At 38.0% G+C, this 16,345-nt stretch overlaps 1 protein-coding gene across 1 annotated transcript in view; it reads left to right on the top strand.

Annotated features, from left to right (window-relative positions):
* KLHL13 (kelch-like family member 13) overlaps window positions 1–16,345 on the top strand; it is a 195,461-nt gene that overhangs the window by 804 nt on the left and 178,312 nt on the right. The window lies entirely within an intron of this gene.

The following is a 16,345-nucleotide window of genomic DNA, read 5'->3' as shown; positions in this document are numbered from 1 at the left end:
GACGCGGCGAGCAAGGTGAGGCAGGGTCCCGAAGTCACAGGGGCTCCATCAGCCGCTTCCCTGCCTCCGGACCTGGCGCTGCGCGGTGCGCGGCGAGGAGTTGCGATCTGTACCAGGGGCAGAGGAGTAGAGGAGCAGGGAACCAGCTTCGTTTTGCCCGCCGCCCCCTCTTTTTCTCCCGCGTGCTGGTGCGCGCCCTCATCCTTACACCTTCGCATCCCGTTCTCCCGGTCCTTCTGGCTCCGTCGGACGCCTGGGTTTTTCTAGGACCCCAGAAGCCGGCTTTCCTGTGCTTCTTTGTCATCTCTCCAAGATTTTCTTCTCTGGGCCTCGCTGTTGCTGCCCTGACGGTCTGGGGTCCCTCTGCCCGCCCCGGCCCCACTGTCTCTTGCCCTCTAACAGTTTCTGCTTTGTGCCTCCTAATCCATCTCTCCTTCAGAAGCTTCTAACTTAGGAGGCTCCTCTCCTGGCTCCCAAGTCAGGAGCACTCTCCTCTTCTTCCTCGAAGCTTTTAACTTCGCTCTGAATGTCTTCAGCTCTGAATATTTTGACTTTTTTTTTTTGTTTGCTTGTTTAATCACAGTTGACTAATGATTTTCGTGGAGGCTTATAGTCTAGGCTACAGTTTACTGAAAGTGATGAGATCATCCCTTCACTAAATAGCCTTAGTAAATATCAACTAGGGAACTTTAAAGTTTCTTTCTAGGTTTCATTAACTTGGCCCAAGAACAATAGTCACTTAAAATGTATGTATATATGTTTGTACGCAATTTTCGTACATGGTCCTAAATCTGATTATTCCCTGGGTGCTGAACAGGCCTGAGAGAGAGGATTGGTGGGGCTTGTGATGCCTGGCTCCATTTCTCTATTTGTAAACTGGGATGTTCATAGTTTTAATGTAGTCAGAGGACTTTAGTGGTTTGGGATAAAGTCGTTCAAGTTAGCATAGGCTGGCAACTAAGCACATTGAATGGAGACTAAGAAACGCTGGAATTTAAAACTGTCTCTGGAGAGCACCTGCTTTTTAAAAAATTTATTATTTTCTTTGAAGCCACAGTTTCTTAACAGTAGATTTCATATTTGTATAAACCCTCTAAAAGCAGCGTATTTTAAAACCACGTAGTTACAAAAAAGACTACTCACTCTTAGGGATATCACTTTCTCCCCATGTAGTTGTAGTGTTAGCTCCCATACTGAGGTTCATTTGCTCACTTCCATACTGCAATTAGTGTGTGAAGAAAACTGAATGGAGAAGCACACAGTGGAGGCAAATACCAGTGAACAAGCACATGCTGACATATGCAGCTGTGTTTTTGGAAATAGGCTGTATCTAGTGTTCAAATTTAAAAACTGAGAAAAATGAAATAATTCAGCATTTATGACATCATTTTACTTCTAAAAATATTAGCTCCCTTAACTGCAAGTTTTTATTAATAGCCTCATACTTAACGGTAAAAGAGTTGTTTGCCTGATGTGTGACCTAGTGTTGCCATTGACACAGTGTGCACTAATTGGCAGCAATCTCAGAAGAAACCAGGTTGTGAATGAAGATAATGGCTAAATTTCACTGTCCCGGTGGCACTTCTTATGGCAGTGAGATGAGAGTAGTTTCTGCTGCAACATCAAATGATGTATTTAAAAAACAGATAAATAAGAGCTTCAATTATTAAAAAACCCAAGGTTTTTAATTTGCCATTTTTATAAACACACTTCAAAAAGTGTCGTGTGATTATATAAGGCTTAGTTGATGTTCTGAAGAAAGTAGTTTTCACAAGAAAAGTAAAGCCTATTGCTTATGCATTTAGTTAGATAACTTGCAGATGATTTGTAGTTTCCCAATTGATTTGGTAAATTCCTGGGTTTACTTGAGGTTTATTAAAAAATGGAATGTAGTAGGGAAAGGGTACTTATTCTAATAGGCCCACCTTTCTAAATCTGTAATTTTCTTAGCAAACCATTCTCAAAAGACATAAAAACTTACAACTTTTTCAAGGAAAAGAGTTTATACTATTTTCTTACTTTTTTCTTTTCATGATTGTTATTGATACAAAATCTAAGCTAAGATTGCTAGTAATGTGATTGCATAGTAAGACTGTATTTGCCAGGAAAAGAATAAAGGTGGATGTGAATTAGCCATAAGCATTTTGCTCTGAATCTTCAATATGACTCAATATGTGTTTGATAGTCCATCTGGTACACCTAGAGGTTATCAGACTGGATATTTCTGTTATTACTAAATGTAACTGCACTTATTTATTGGATTATCTTCTTTCTCATTTTATTTACATTTCACATTCTCTTCATGTAATTTGACTTGCGGTAGTGAAATGAGACTGACCAATTTTCAAATTGTTTGATTTTTATTGATGTTTGGTAAACCACTAAAACCTCTTGAAAATATTTTTTTCTTAAATCCACTGATTGAAACCGATGTATTTTTATTGCTATGAAATAATACAACAAATTTGCAGGAATTATTTCAGAACATGTGGAAAGACTGTAGAGAAATGAGTAGCCCTAGAGAAAATATCTCAAAATTATAAAAACGGCTTTCTCAAGTTACTGATATTCATAACAATCAGTTTTTTTGTATCATTCATTCATTTACTAATTCATTTTACAAAATCTATTTGGTACTTGTGTGCCAAGGCCCTGTATTAGGCACAATGATAAACCTCATAAAGCATGATCTTTGCTCTTGTGGAGTATCGCAGTGCTTATATGCTACCAGAGAATATAGACAATAAACAAGCAAACAAATGAAGAAGATCCTTATAGACTGTAGTAACAGCAATGACAATAAGTAGGGGAATATGATACAGATAACTAGGAAGGGCCTATTTTAGTGTCGGAAGTCAGAAAAGGCCTCTCAGAGAAGATGATTGAGCAGAGACCTGAAAGAGAAGAGAGAATAGGCCTACCTTGTCAGAATCTGGGAGAACATTCCCCAGATAACATTCTTGCAGAGAGAAGAGTAAGAGCCAAGGCCTTGAGGGGGGAAAAAGAGACTTGGCGTTTTTGAAGAGCAGAAAGCAAGTCAGCATGACTGGATCCTAGTGAGCTGGTAGTGATTAAAGAAGATGTTACAGAGCCTAGAAGCAGCTCAATAACAGATAAATAGGACTTGGAGGTCCTGAGAAAGAATTTGGGTTTGATTCTTAGAACAATAGGAAGCCACTGAAGAGTCTTTCCTGGGGAAGGTCATTGGCTTAAAAAAATTATCCAAGGAAATTAAAAAAAAGTTTTGCAGAGGATAAATAGAATGTCTACTCACTCAGTCATTTATATTAATACCTGAGAATAAAAAAAACCTGTATGATCAATATGCTAAATAATCATGTAATCCAGTTCCTCTACTCTGTTTAGGTAAGGGGATGGGGGAATGGGAACACTGAGGTGAGTATGTTAAAAGGCAGTTTACTTTCCACTGTCACATTGTGACTTGTGCTACAAGGTAAGTTGTCACCAACTGTATTAAAAATCAGATCATTGTTCAACTTAAGAATTTATTTTTCAAAGAATGATGTCTTATTTTCTCATGGAAATATGTTTCCTTTGGAAGGTTGGACATTTTATTTGTGTGTAAAGGAATAACCTAGGTTTTAGAAAGGGCCTTTGGAATTTTAAGAAGGGCTTATCATTTTCTTTTACCTGTTGCCTCTCCAACATGTTCAAATGGCCATACTTTTATTCCTTGAGAGATTAGGGCTACTGTGTTTCCTGAAGCTTCAATGAATTTATTGCCCTAAGCCCTTCCTTGAAAGCAGTCCAGCTTTGAGGTCTAGTTGGTCCCAAATAGGAATGCAGATGATTATTGACATTCCACAGGAGTAAATCCTAATATTGTGGGGGAATAACATGCAAAATAACCTTGATCAGTGCTTGCAGGGTCAACTTCCTCCTTAACTGAGCCACTCAAGCAAGGATCCTCCATGATTTGATCCCAGCCTACTTTCCCATATGTCCTTATTATTCTCTTTCACAAATCTCTATTGGTTTAAACTGATTTTCCCCAGTTTGGAACTTTTGTGCTTAGCATTATTCCTGGCATAGAGTAGGTGCACAGTAGGTGCTTGTCAAATGGATGCCATGTCTTTCTTTTTTGTCATTTCGAATCCCAGGTCCTATTACACTATTCCTCATTGAACTAGATCTCCCCATCTGAAGGTGAACAGCACTTGCCCTGTTGTGTCATAATTATGCTTATTTTGATGCCTGGCCATCTCCCCACTTGCCTCTGGCTTCATGAAGGCCACCTAGACCTTATCTGGTTCGCTCGCTGTTGTATTCTGAGCACCCAGCACATGGTATGCACTTTATAAATAGTTATTGAATAATGAATAAATGCTGTCTTGTGATGTTTCTCCTATTAATTTTTTGATATACTTTTCATGTGTTTGTCTGGTGTTCTGAAGTGGTTTCTGAGAGAGGTTGTAGAGCATACTTGTTCAGAGTTCAAGCTCTGGAACTAGGCCACCTAGGTTTCAATTCCAGCTAGGAGACTTAATAGTTGTGGGACACTGGGTGAGTTAGTAAACCTCTCTGTACCTCAGTTATCTTATATGTAAAAAAGGGATAATAGAACTTGCCTCTTATGGTACTTGCTAAGATTACATGAATTAGCTAGGCCCACTTTTTCTTTTTCTTTCTTTCTTTCTTTTTTTTTTTTTTTTGTTGAGACGGAGTCTGGCTCTGTTGCCCAGGCTGGAGTGCAGTGGCATGATCCCGGCTCACTGCAACCTCTGCCTCCCGGGTTCAAGCGATTCTCCTACCTCAGCCTCCCAAGTAGCTGGGACTGCAGGTGCGTGCCACCACGCCAGGCTAATTTTTTGTATTTTTAGTAGAGACGGGGTTTCACCATGTTAGTGATGATGGTCTCGATCTCCTGACCTCGTGATCCACCCACCTCGGCCTCCCAAAGTGTTGAGATTACAGGCGTGAGCCACTGCTCCTGGCCTAACTTTTTATTTTTAGTAGAGACGGGTTTCACCGTGTTGGCGAAGCTGGTCTCAAACTCTTGACCTCAGGTAGTCCACCCATTTTGGGCTCCCAAAGTGCTGGGATTGCAGGCGTGAGCCACCTCCCCTGGCCTAGGCCCACAATTTGTTTGCAATTTTTAAATTTCAAAAGCTCTGAAAACTGATAAAAATGTTATTTGGTAACTTAGATGCCAAAACTCATGTGGTGGCAAAACCTGACTTAAACTGGCATAGGGTATTTATAGTCTTTATTCTACTTAATGTTGATCTTTATTTTGTTTTGCTATAGAATTGCTAATATGTTTATGGGGTTGCACCATAGACCCTAATGGTGTATTACATAACATATGGTATATGAAGTTTATTTCCTGTCTAAAGGTTTGGACATTCCTAAATTCAGAAACACATCTGGCACCAAGATTTTAAAATGAGATTGTACACCTTGCAGTAAACTGCTTAAATCAGGGCCTTGCACATAGTATGTTGTTGCTGTGGGTGGTGATTAGGGAGGTAAATAAACTACTTTATCTTTCCACAATAGCTTGCTCATAATAGTTACCATGTAAATATGTACTGATTGACTCATGCAGTAACTCTGTGAATAGAGGACTCGCTGAATGGTCCTCATGTCATAGGGAAATAGATATGGCAGGGTCATGTAATTGAAATGAGCCAAGACTCGTCTGTTGGTACTCTCATCTGATACCATTCAGAGCACTTTACTTTTTGTTTTTCTGTTGTTATTTAAACCAAACTATGCTTCTTTAGCACAAGAGAGTCTTTTGTGGGGGCGAGGGTAAGAAATTCAGTTAAGAATTTATTTAGTGTGATTAGACACTTATTTTTTTTTTGTAGTTGTTGAACATTTGTTGAACTGCTAATGTGTATAGAAATCTGTATTAAAAGCAAGAGAAAGCCGGGCATGGTGGCTCACGCCTGTAATCCCAGCACTTTGGGAGGCCAAGGCGGGTGGATCATGAGATCAGGAGATCGAGACCATCCTGGCCAACATGGTGAAACCTTGTCTCTACTAAAAATACAAAAATGAGCTGGGTGTGGTGGCGTGTGCCTGTAATCCCAGCTACTCGGGAGGCTGAGGCAGGAGAATCGCTTGAGCCAGGGAGTCAGAGGTTGCAGTGAGCCAAGATCGTGCCACTGCACTCCAGCCTGGTGACAGGGTGAGACTCAATTTCAACAACAACAACAACAACAACAAAAAAGCAAGAGAAAGGTAGAAAACAAATGAGACATGATTCCTGACCTTCCTTAGCCCCAGCGCCCTGCATGGTTACATGGGAACATGAGTGTGCGTTACAATTCTTTATTTTCCTCTGTAAACTTGACATCATTAAGATTAAAAACATGCAAAGGAAAACCCAAGAGTTAATTGAAAACTCTTCTTGGTGTCCATGATATGAACTGGGTTTTAATTATCTTAACACAACCCCCCATGGTATTATCTTTATATAACATCTTGACAGCATTTTCTTTTCTGACTAAACTAAAACAAAATGGATTTTCTTGTTCTTTACCAATATACAGTTGGTATATTTTCTTAAGTTTTTGTTTTTGGTAGAGATGAGATTTCACTATGCTGCCCAGGCTGGTCTTGAACCCCTGGCCTCAAGTGATCCTCATGCTGTGGCCTCCCAAAGTATTGGGATTACAGGCATGAGCCACCGTACCTGGCCTGTTTTTTTTTCTTTACTTTTGTGGGGTTGCTAGTAATTATATGTCTCAAAGGATTTTTTCTGCAATTTTCTTGCAGTTGAAAACTAGTCCTTGAAACCATCCTGCCAATTCATTCAACAAATACTTAGTTAAGTGCCTATTATATTCCAAGCATTGTGCTAGTCTAAACAAATAGAATCTCTATCTAGTGCTCTTTCCATTACTTTGGGTCCTTCAAAGTGGAGCACATGTACTGATTGAGCAGAGTGGTGACAAGGTAGTGCGCCCAGGAGCCGCAAAATAAAGCAGCTTGTATTTTCTTGAAGCATCTGTTTTACACAGAGATTTAGGAGAACATTAACTGGTAGCTATTTAAAAATCTTTAAGCAAATTCAGATACATGAATTTGCCTTAGAACGCAATATTCATAGAAAATTTGAGGTAAACCCCAATATTTCAGAGAAAGTCTCTGCTTACAAGGACAGCTGTGGTAACCCTGAGATGACCCTTTGGAAAACACTGAGGTGGTGCTGTACTGCCCGAATCTGTTCTTTTAGTCAAACACCCAAACATTTTCATAGCCATAAATTCCCATGATGACCTGTGGAAAAGTTAATGGATATTAATGTTTTTCTCTGTTGCGCAATTTCAAGGGTACATATTGGCTACCCTTGGTCTAATGGTCTAAATCTAAACATGTGTTGAGTTCTTACAGAGTTTTTAATGTTGGTGGGTAATGGCTAAGGGTGACTGAGAAGGACCTGCCTAGGGAATGATATCTTAAGATTAGAGCCAGACGCAGTGGCTCACTCCTGTTATCCCAACACTTTGGGATGCCTAGGCGGGAGCATTGCTTGAGCCCAGGAGTTCAAGACCATCCTGGTCAACAAAGCGAGACCCTGTCTGTATAAGAACAACAACAACAAAAAAAAATTAAAAAATTAGCTGGGCATGGAGGCACACGCCTATAGTCTCAACTACTTGGGACGTTTAGGCAGGAGGATCCCTTGAGCCCAGGAGTTCAAGGTTGCAGTGGGCTATAATCACACCACTGCTCTTCAGTCTGGGTGATGGAGTGAGAACCTGTTTCAAAAAAACAAACAAACAAACAAACAAACAAAAAAAAAGTTAGAGGTTATTAAAACACAAGGACCACGAACTTAAAGCAGCACAGTTCTTGGTGTCAAACCTTTGCCTTGTTCTGTGCACACTTGCCTGTCTCACTGATTTGAAGTTCACTTTTGCTAACTTTAAAGTTGCTTTCATTTACAACATAGGATACAAATTGCTTTGTTAATTGCTGGCCACTGAAATAGTTAATACTAGAAGAAAGTTGTCAAGGATTATGTGCTTTGAGGTTGATAAAAGGTTTCTACAGTTTGAGATGGTTTTGAAAATAGGCCAGCAGAGCATTGGAGGAATGCCTGTTACAATGTGATGGTTTAATTTGCTCCAGATGAGAAAGATGAAGAAGAAAAAGGCAGTGAAGAAAGGGGATGAAAGTAAATGGAGTAAGTCAAACACTAAATCTTTCAACTGATTTTCATTATTGCAGTCCCACTTTCATTGTTGTTGTTCCATGCCAGACATAGTTCACAGGGCCTGACATTGTTATATTGTTGTGTTACTGCTCAAAGCTTGTAAGGACATGGGTATAGAGGATTGTGATTAATGGATGGTCTTTATAGTCTATGTGTGAAGTGCTTTTACAGTCTGTTCAGTAAAAGGAGATAAGAGTTTTGCTTGTAGCTTGTAGAGTTTTGTTTCTTGGTCCCACTTTTAAAAAATGGCGATACATTTCTAAAGATCATTTCAACAAAGTTTTCTGTTCCACTCTTGGATGTTTCTTTTTTTTCTTAAGATGACAGGGTCTCACTCTGTCACTCAGGCTGGAGTGCAGTGGTGCAAAGTCAAGGATCACTACAGCTTCAACCTCCCAAGTTCAACTGATCCTCCCACCTCAGCCTCCCAAGTAGCTGGGACTACAGGTGCATGCCACCACGCCTGGCTAATTTTATGTATTTTTTGTAGAGACAGGGTTTCACCATGTGCTCAGGCTGGTCCTGGGCTCAAGCAATCCTCATCGTCCCAATTTGCTGCGATTACAGACATGAGCCACTGCACCTGGCCTCACTCTTGGATATTTCTTAGTGGAAAGGCAGTAGAGCTTAATGGCTATGATCTTGAACCTTGGAATCATAGGCTTGGGTTCAAATCCTGACTGCCTCTTGTTGGGCAACTTGCTTCACCTCTCTGAACCTTGTTTATCTCCCTTGTAAACTATCTCATGTAGTTTAAGGATTAAATTAGTAACGCATATAGAGTGCTAAGCACACTTAAGCCACATATGAAATATAACTTTACTTATTATTGACTATTTTCATCGATTTGTGGCTGAATTAGTTGGTAACTTGGAGCATACTATAGGAGCTTTGCCAATCATATATGAAGCAGAAATGTGATATTGTGTGTCTTCTTTGTTTATATTGTCTTAATCCTAGCTGGAATGCTGTTTTTCGAATGTGCATCTCGTAAGTGGTGAGTAGACTGTTTAGAAGTAACACTAGTTTTCTGGCAGACGAGAAAGTTTACGGTGAATGCTTGGCTTATTACTTACTCAAATATGGCATCACATTGAATCCAAGAAAAATGTCAGTTTTTAATACAATTAACCCAATATTTATTTAAATGTGATACTGTTTGGTTTAATAGGATTTTAAATTTTAATATCCATTTTGAAGGAAAAGGGATATGCAGAATAATGTATACTATGAACAATGTTGTCTTTTAAACATGAAAACATTTGGTCTTCTGATAATCACAGAGGTCACACATTTTTCTGATTTATCGCTAATTGTTCCAGATTTTAAGTCGCCAAAGAAGAAAATACTGAAGCATTTGTAATAGTTAAGTCATTGAGAAGAGGTGTAATTCTGTTGTGAATAATGTCTTTTTATGGATTTTGAGTTGTTATGGTTATTTCAAGTTTTTATCATGATTACTCTAATAGCAAATCAAATAATACTTTAAGAGAAGATAAAAGTTTGATAGTAGCTTTGATGAATGGATAAATCTAAATGGAGTATTGAGAACAGCTTTAGATGTTAGAGGGATAGACTAATCTTTTAAGTTGAAAGTACATGAATGTATCTTTCCTACTTTCTTACATGATGCCCTTTGGTTCCAATGTCAGACAAATGATGAGACAGACAATCCTTGGTTATGAAATGCCACAGGTGCACAGAAGGGAAAAGACCAGGTAACACATTGGTCATATACTGTATATTCACAGGTTTTTGTGACTGTTATTAAGATAATGTATATCCAAGTGCTTGAAAAACTTAGCTCACTATATTGATGAAATATTTATTAGCAGTGATACCTACATTTATAGATAGCTATCATTCTCAGTATCATTTGATGATAAAAAGACAATAGTCAAATATATATATATTTTAGAAAATTAGACTTACTCTACCATTAGGTCATTAGCTGAAACCTTAAATAAAGATAATACCCTTTATTTTTAGAGCATCTTTCTTTTGAAGCATGATTAACTGTCCTTATTCTGTTTATTCCTGTGGAATATGCACAGTGAGTTTAAGTAAATTGCAGAAGGGTTGCATCCTGTGAGGTGGAGCTAAGAGTAGGCCTTTAGTTTCTAATCCAATGCTTTTGTACTAATGATATTAAAAGCTCTTTAGCCCAAAGGATCCTTTAATATCTGTAGCCTTTCAATTGATGGGGTTAAAGCAAAATGTCAGTAGTTGTGATACCTACATTCTATACCTATACACTTTCTTGCACAATTTGGTATTTATCAAAATGAGTTTTGGATTTAGTAAGAATTTTATAAGTACTTTTGGTATCATATAGGTACAGTATCCATGTAAACATTTATGAACAAGCAATCATACGTTAAGCACTCTACTAGGAGGTAGAAAATGTATTCACTGCCCTGAAATAGATTATAATCTTGCCAGGGGCAACAGAGAACATAAGTCAATTTGATATCGGCCAATACTAATATTATTACCAACCAGCCAGTGACTAATAAATCATTATTGCACTCATTATGAGCCTGGGACCCTTCCAAGTGCATCTGATGCATTGATACATTTAAACCATATAACAATATGATGAGGTAGGAACTATTACTAGCTCCACTTTACAGATGAGGAAACTGAGGCACATAGATGCTGGATAACTTGCCTGTGGTTACACACCTAATAAATGTAAGAGCTAGGAATAAAATCCATGTAGTCTGATTCTTGAGTCTATGCTTTTAACCACAACACTTCCTTTCATTCTGTCTCTGACAGAAGCCATTATATAAGAGAGCATGATATTTAAAAAAGGCATGTTAGAAAACAGATTCTAGAGAAATACAGAGAAATGATCAGATGAGGGTGTTAAAGTTGGAAAGATATTTTGAAGAAGGCACTTTTCAAGGAGGTCTTATTGAAAAGCAAGGAACATATTTCTGAATATTTTAATGCCCAAAGCTATGTGTACATATGTGCATGTGTGTGTGCACAGGTGCATGTCTGTATATGTGTGTGTGGGCGTGTTTATTTTAAACTGGAAAAAAACTTTAGAGGTTAAAACAAATTGGGAATCTTTTTACTGGTGGCTAATCAGAGCTCTGTTTTTGTGTACAATATTTGACTTCACAATCCTGTGTTGAAAAAAATATTTAACGGCTTTACTAAGATATAATTCACTCATCATACAATTTACCTGTTTAATATAATTCAGTAGTGTTTAGTATACTCACAGAGCTGAGCAACTGTCACCACAATTTTAGAACATTTTTATCACCTCAAAAAGAGAAACTTGCTTTGAAACAAATGTGGCCACAAAGAGGATGGAACTAGTGTGTCTGTTGGTACTACTGCTTCTCTATCAAAATATTCATGATTTATGCTCAGTCTAACAGACCTCATGCCGTTTTTCTGCAGTCTAGCTCCAAATTGCTGTAGAGCTCTTCCTCCTTTTAATTTAATTTTGATCGGTGACAGTCTTTCAAGGGATTATGGATTGGTCTAATTTTGAATTCTCAATTCAAGTTGATTGTATATTTGTATTTGTCATAAAGGTATTGATCTTAGTTCTAAATAGCAAAGCCAGACTTGTATTTAAAACAAAACTGCTAAACCCACTAGTATGAGTGGCTGCCTCCTTGTCTGTGTATGCTCTATAATGGGCCAGAGCCAAAGATTTCTGAGAAATTTTATGTGTATACACTGATATTTTTAAATACTTCTAAAGGTTATACCTGGCATAGGTTACTAGTGGACAGATGATAGAGGTAAAAGCAACTCCCCCACACCTTTTGTTTGGCTGGGGCATAGTATTGGGGTGGTGTGTTGTGGAAAATGTCTTTTTTTTTTTTTTTTTTTTTTTTGAGACAGGACTTCATTCTGTTTTCCAGGCTAGGATGCAGTGGCATGATCACAGCTTACTGCAGACTTGACCTCTGGGGCTCAAATGTTTCTCCCACCTCAGCCTCCTGAGTAGCTGGGACCACAGGCGCACATCAACATGCCTAGCAATTTTTTTTTTTTTTTTTTAGTGGAAATGAGGCCTCGGTATGTTGCCCAGGCTGTTCTTGAACTTCTGGGCTCAAGTGGTCCTCCCACCTTGGCCTCCCAAAGTACTGGGATTACAGGTGTGAGCAACTGCATGTGGCTGAAAAATATCTTATAAAATGTATTCCATGATACTGTGTACAGATAGTATGAAACAACTGGAATTAAAAAAAGTTTGGCCACTGACTTTTCAGCTATTTAGACTTCAAAAAACATACAGTTAGTGTTTATAGTCAAGGACTGTGTTTCTGTCCAGTGGGAGTTACCAAACCAAACATCTGTGTGTGTGTTGGGGGAGGCAGGCTGTTCCCAGGTCTTCAATAAAGTAATAGGCTACAGTCAGTGTATCTTTCAGACTAAATAATTACTATCTCCTTCTATTATTAAAAAATGACCTTCAGACATAATTAAATGTCCTAAAGAACATAAGTGTCTTTTAAAATGAGTTAATCTTAGGTTGTTCTCTTTTTCTTTTTATGATTTTTCCTACTTTTAATTTTACCAAATTTTTCTTTCAGAATGATCTTGAAACGTTATTTTACACTTTTTGGGTATTTTAAAATGTCTATTATATACTTGGATTGTTTCTACTCAGGGGGCAAAGTAGTTTTAGTTGAAATTAAAGTGAGTTGATAAAATGATTTCCTGTGAATCTTAAGTATATTTTTTTATTTGCATAGATGGAATTTCTGCTTTGCCATGTATGGCAAAGGTGTAGTGATTTCACAGCTAGTAGGTAGGATAGAATCAATTAAGATGGCACTGCTGTCACTAGAATAAAAAAACTAAGCACACCTTTATATTAATTAGGTGGAGGCGCCTCTTTATGCTAAGCTCAATAGTTGACATCACCTGGGATCAGGGAGTCAGGTGCCGCAGAGTTAAAAACAAAAAGCTTGCTTGATTTAGAAATTCTGGCTTGTGTGTATGATGGTACCTTTCCTCACGGCTAGATTTTGGTTATTAGCCATTGTGATATTGGGTTATGTTAAAAGAGGTTAGAAGCCTATTCATTTAAGGCAAGCGAAATTGGTCTGGTATAAGAGGGGCATGCTGAATGAGAAAGTATCACATCATTTAGGAGAGAGGATTTTGAGTAATGTGAATATTGAGTTTTCTGCGACTTAATGTATCATTTATTGATTTTAACAAATGAACCTATTACATTATACTCATAAACTATTACTTCACAATAGTTTGATTTTCTGCTTAAATCAGTGCCTAAAATGGTAAAGTCTTAAGTGATTTAGAATGACTCTGCGTGTAGGTTAGGTCCATCTACCTGTTTTATAGGGGGATCTGCTTTATCTGCACATAAAGAAGATTCGCTAGCTTTAATTAGCCTTACTATGTAGGGCAGCACTTTGTTTCTCTAATGATAGAAAATGAGGTATTTTACACAAATTAATTCAACAGAAATTAGCAAGTACTTTCTTTAACCCAGGTGATGGGGATGCAGTGGTGAACAAAGTTCTATCTTCATTCTGTGAGGCACTCTCAGTTTTATATGCACTCTCTTTGATCTTCTCTAAGAACGTTACATTCAAAGGAATAGGAAAAGCGGCAGAAGAAAACACACTCCTTTCCTTTAAGGATGTAATTTAGCATTTGCACACATCACTTTCACACATACCCCACTGGCCAGAACTTAATCCTCTGGTGATACCTAGCTACAAGAGAAGCTGGAAAATGTGGCCCTTCACTACATGGATATGTACCAATCAAAAAATTTATTACTATATGAGCTGGGAAGAACAGATATTGGGGAATAACTAACACTCTCTGCTATACATTGTCCATAATGTAAACCTTTAATCATTCATCAATTTCTTATCTGGAGATATTATCTCTATGACATCAGCTACACATTTGCTTCAGGGTAAAAATTAAAACTTCTCAGCAGAGTATACAAGCCCATCATGACTTGACTCCTGCCTGTACGTCTAGCTCCTGTCTCACCCCATTCAAAGTTACAGCCTTATGGGGACTACTTGGACTTCCCCAAACTGGCCATGCTCTCTTATCACACATTTGTACTTGCTACTTGTATTAGTTTGTTTTCACACTACTATAAAGAAGTATCCAAGACTGGATAATTTATAAAGGAAAGAGTTTTAATTGAATCACAGTTTTGATGGAGGGGGAGCCTCAGTAAACTTATAATCATGGTGGAAGGTGAAGGGGAAGCAAGCACCTTCTTCACAAGGTGGCAGGAGAGAGAAGAGTGACAGAGGGACTTCTAAACACTTATAAAACCATCGGATCTCGTTAGAACTATCATGAGAACAGCATGGGGAAAACTGCACCCATGATCCAATCACCTCTCTCCCTTGACACATGGGGATTACGGGTCCCTCCCTTGACATTTGGGGATTATAAATTGAGATGAGATTTGGGTGGGGACACAGAGCCAAACCATATCATTACTTAGCCTAAACTGCTGACTACTTTTTGTCCTTCAGGGTTCAGTTTAGATAGCACCTCTTCTGGGAAGGTTTTCTTGAGCCTCCTCTACTCCAAACCCCTGTTATGTGTTTCTTTCATGTATTTCCATAGTATTGCTCATGACTCTCTTTAGCAACCTTTATTATAAGTAGTGTTTTTCCTTCTGTATCTCTCTCCCTGGATTGTGAATTCCTTGAGTGAAGGGGCCAACTCAGTTATCTGTATTGTCTGGCATGATACCTGCTCCAGAGTTGAGCTTTAGTTAATGTTTGTTGGTAAGAAAATGAATGAATATTTAGTTTACTAATTATGACTCTTTGATTAAGATGTCAACTCTTCCTATCTACCATCTGGAAATTGCAATACTTAGAGTATTTTCTGGTAGCTAGAACTGGGTAATTTTGTAAAAGGTGTTGATAAAATAAAATAATTTGAAATAAACATCAGTTGATTAATATATAAATTATAGAAGGCACAAACAATTGATGTGTAAGAGTTAGGAAGAGCCCTAGGGATCGTTTAATCCAGCCCTTCTAAAAGATTTTAAAAGGACACATGACTAATACATAGAAGGAAGTTAAATTAGTTGCTCAAGGGCCTCCACTTTCAAGGATCTTGCAATATTGTTAGACAGATGATATATATAGACATGAAAGAGGTGATTGAGAAAAAGTTGCCGAAGGAGTAGAAATGATTGGAATAGTCAAGTTAGGTTTGACCAAGGATCTTGGTTTTACAGTGAGCCTTGGTGGCTGAGTAGGATTTTGATATGAGAGGACATTCAAGATATAGGCAATGTATAAATAAAAATGGAAAGACAAGGATATACGGGAGAATTTTGAGATCTCTTTAGTTGAGTGATATTTAGTAGTAAGAGAGAATACAGAAAAATTGGGCTAGAAAATGGAGGGATTTGAATAACAGGCTGCTGAGGGAAATCATTGGCAGTTTTAAGTAGGTGGGCTGGGTTGAAGGCTGAATGGGTCATGAAACTGACATATTGTCTAATATGCCATTTAAAAAATATGAACTTAATGGGTTCTCGTTTTTGCTCAAAAGCAAAAATGTGATATACTATCAATTCCCATGATAATTAACATAACGATGTCAGTGTTTTTCTTAATGGAGAAAGTAAGTGTAAGTAGCAAGCTTATAGTATTAGTATTGCATATGTATTAGTCATGACATACTATAGATAATTGTATATATTCTCATATTACGCCAATAAACTATAAAAATTCCAGAAGCAACTGAGAACGTGGTAGCAGCTGCAGCATCAGCCCGTGCTATTTTGCCAGCCATTCGGAGACTAGGTACATTAACTAGTGGCATGAACTCTCCCGGTGCATTTTGGAGCCATTGTTCAAAAATTGTTTTGTAGAAAGTGAAAATGGTATACTGTATTTTGCCAAAAATTACAAAGAACAATAAGCAGAGCTCTCTATAGTATATTAGGCATCATCTAAAAATGAAAAGCGTGAGGAGAGAACCTTTACTTCGTGTGCCTGTGAGGGAATTTTGACTTTGTATAGACAAAAAGTATGTACATAGAGAAAGATTTATTATATAAATAGTATAGCTCATTTGTATAGTCAAGGGTAAGTGTCTTTTCTTTCTTCCTTCCTTCCTTCCTCCCCTCCCCTCCCCTCCCCTCCCCTC

Source organism: Mandrillus leucophaeus, unplaced genomic scaffold (assembly GCF_000951045.1).
Source record: "Mandrillus leucophaeus isolate KB7577 unplaced genomic scaffold, Mleu.le_1.0 Scaffold174, whole genome shotgun sequence".
Lineage (NCBI taxonomy): Eukaryota > Metazoa > Chordata > Mammalia > Primates > Cercopithecidae > Mandrillus > Mandrillus leucophaeus.
This window is presented reverse-complemented; position numbering and strand designations above follow the sequence as displayed.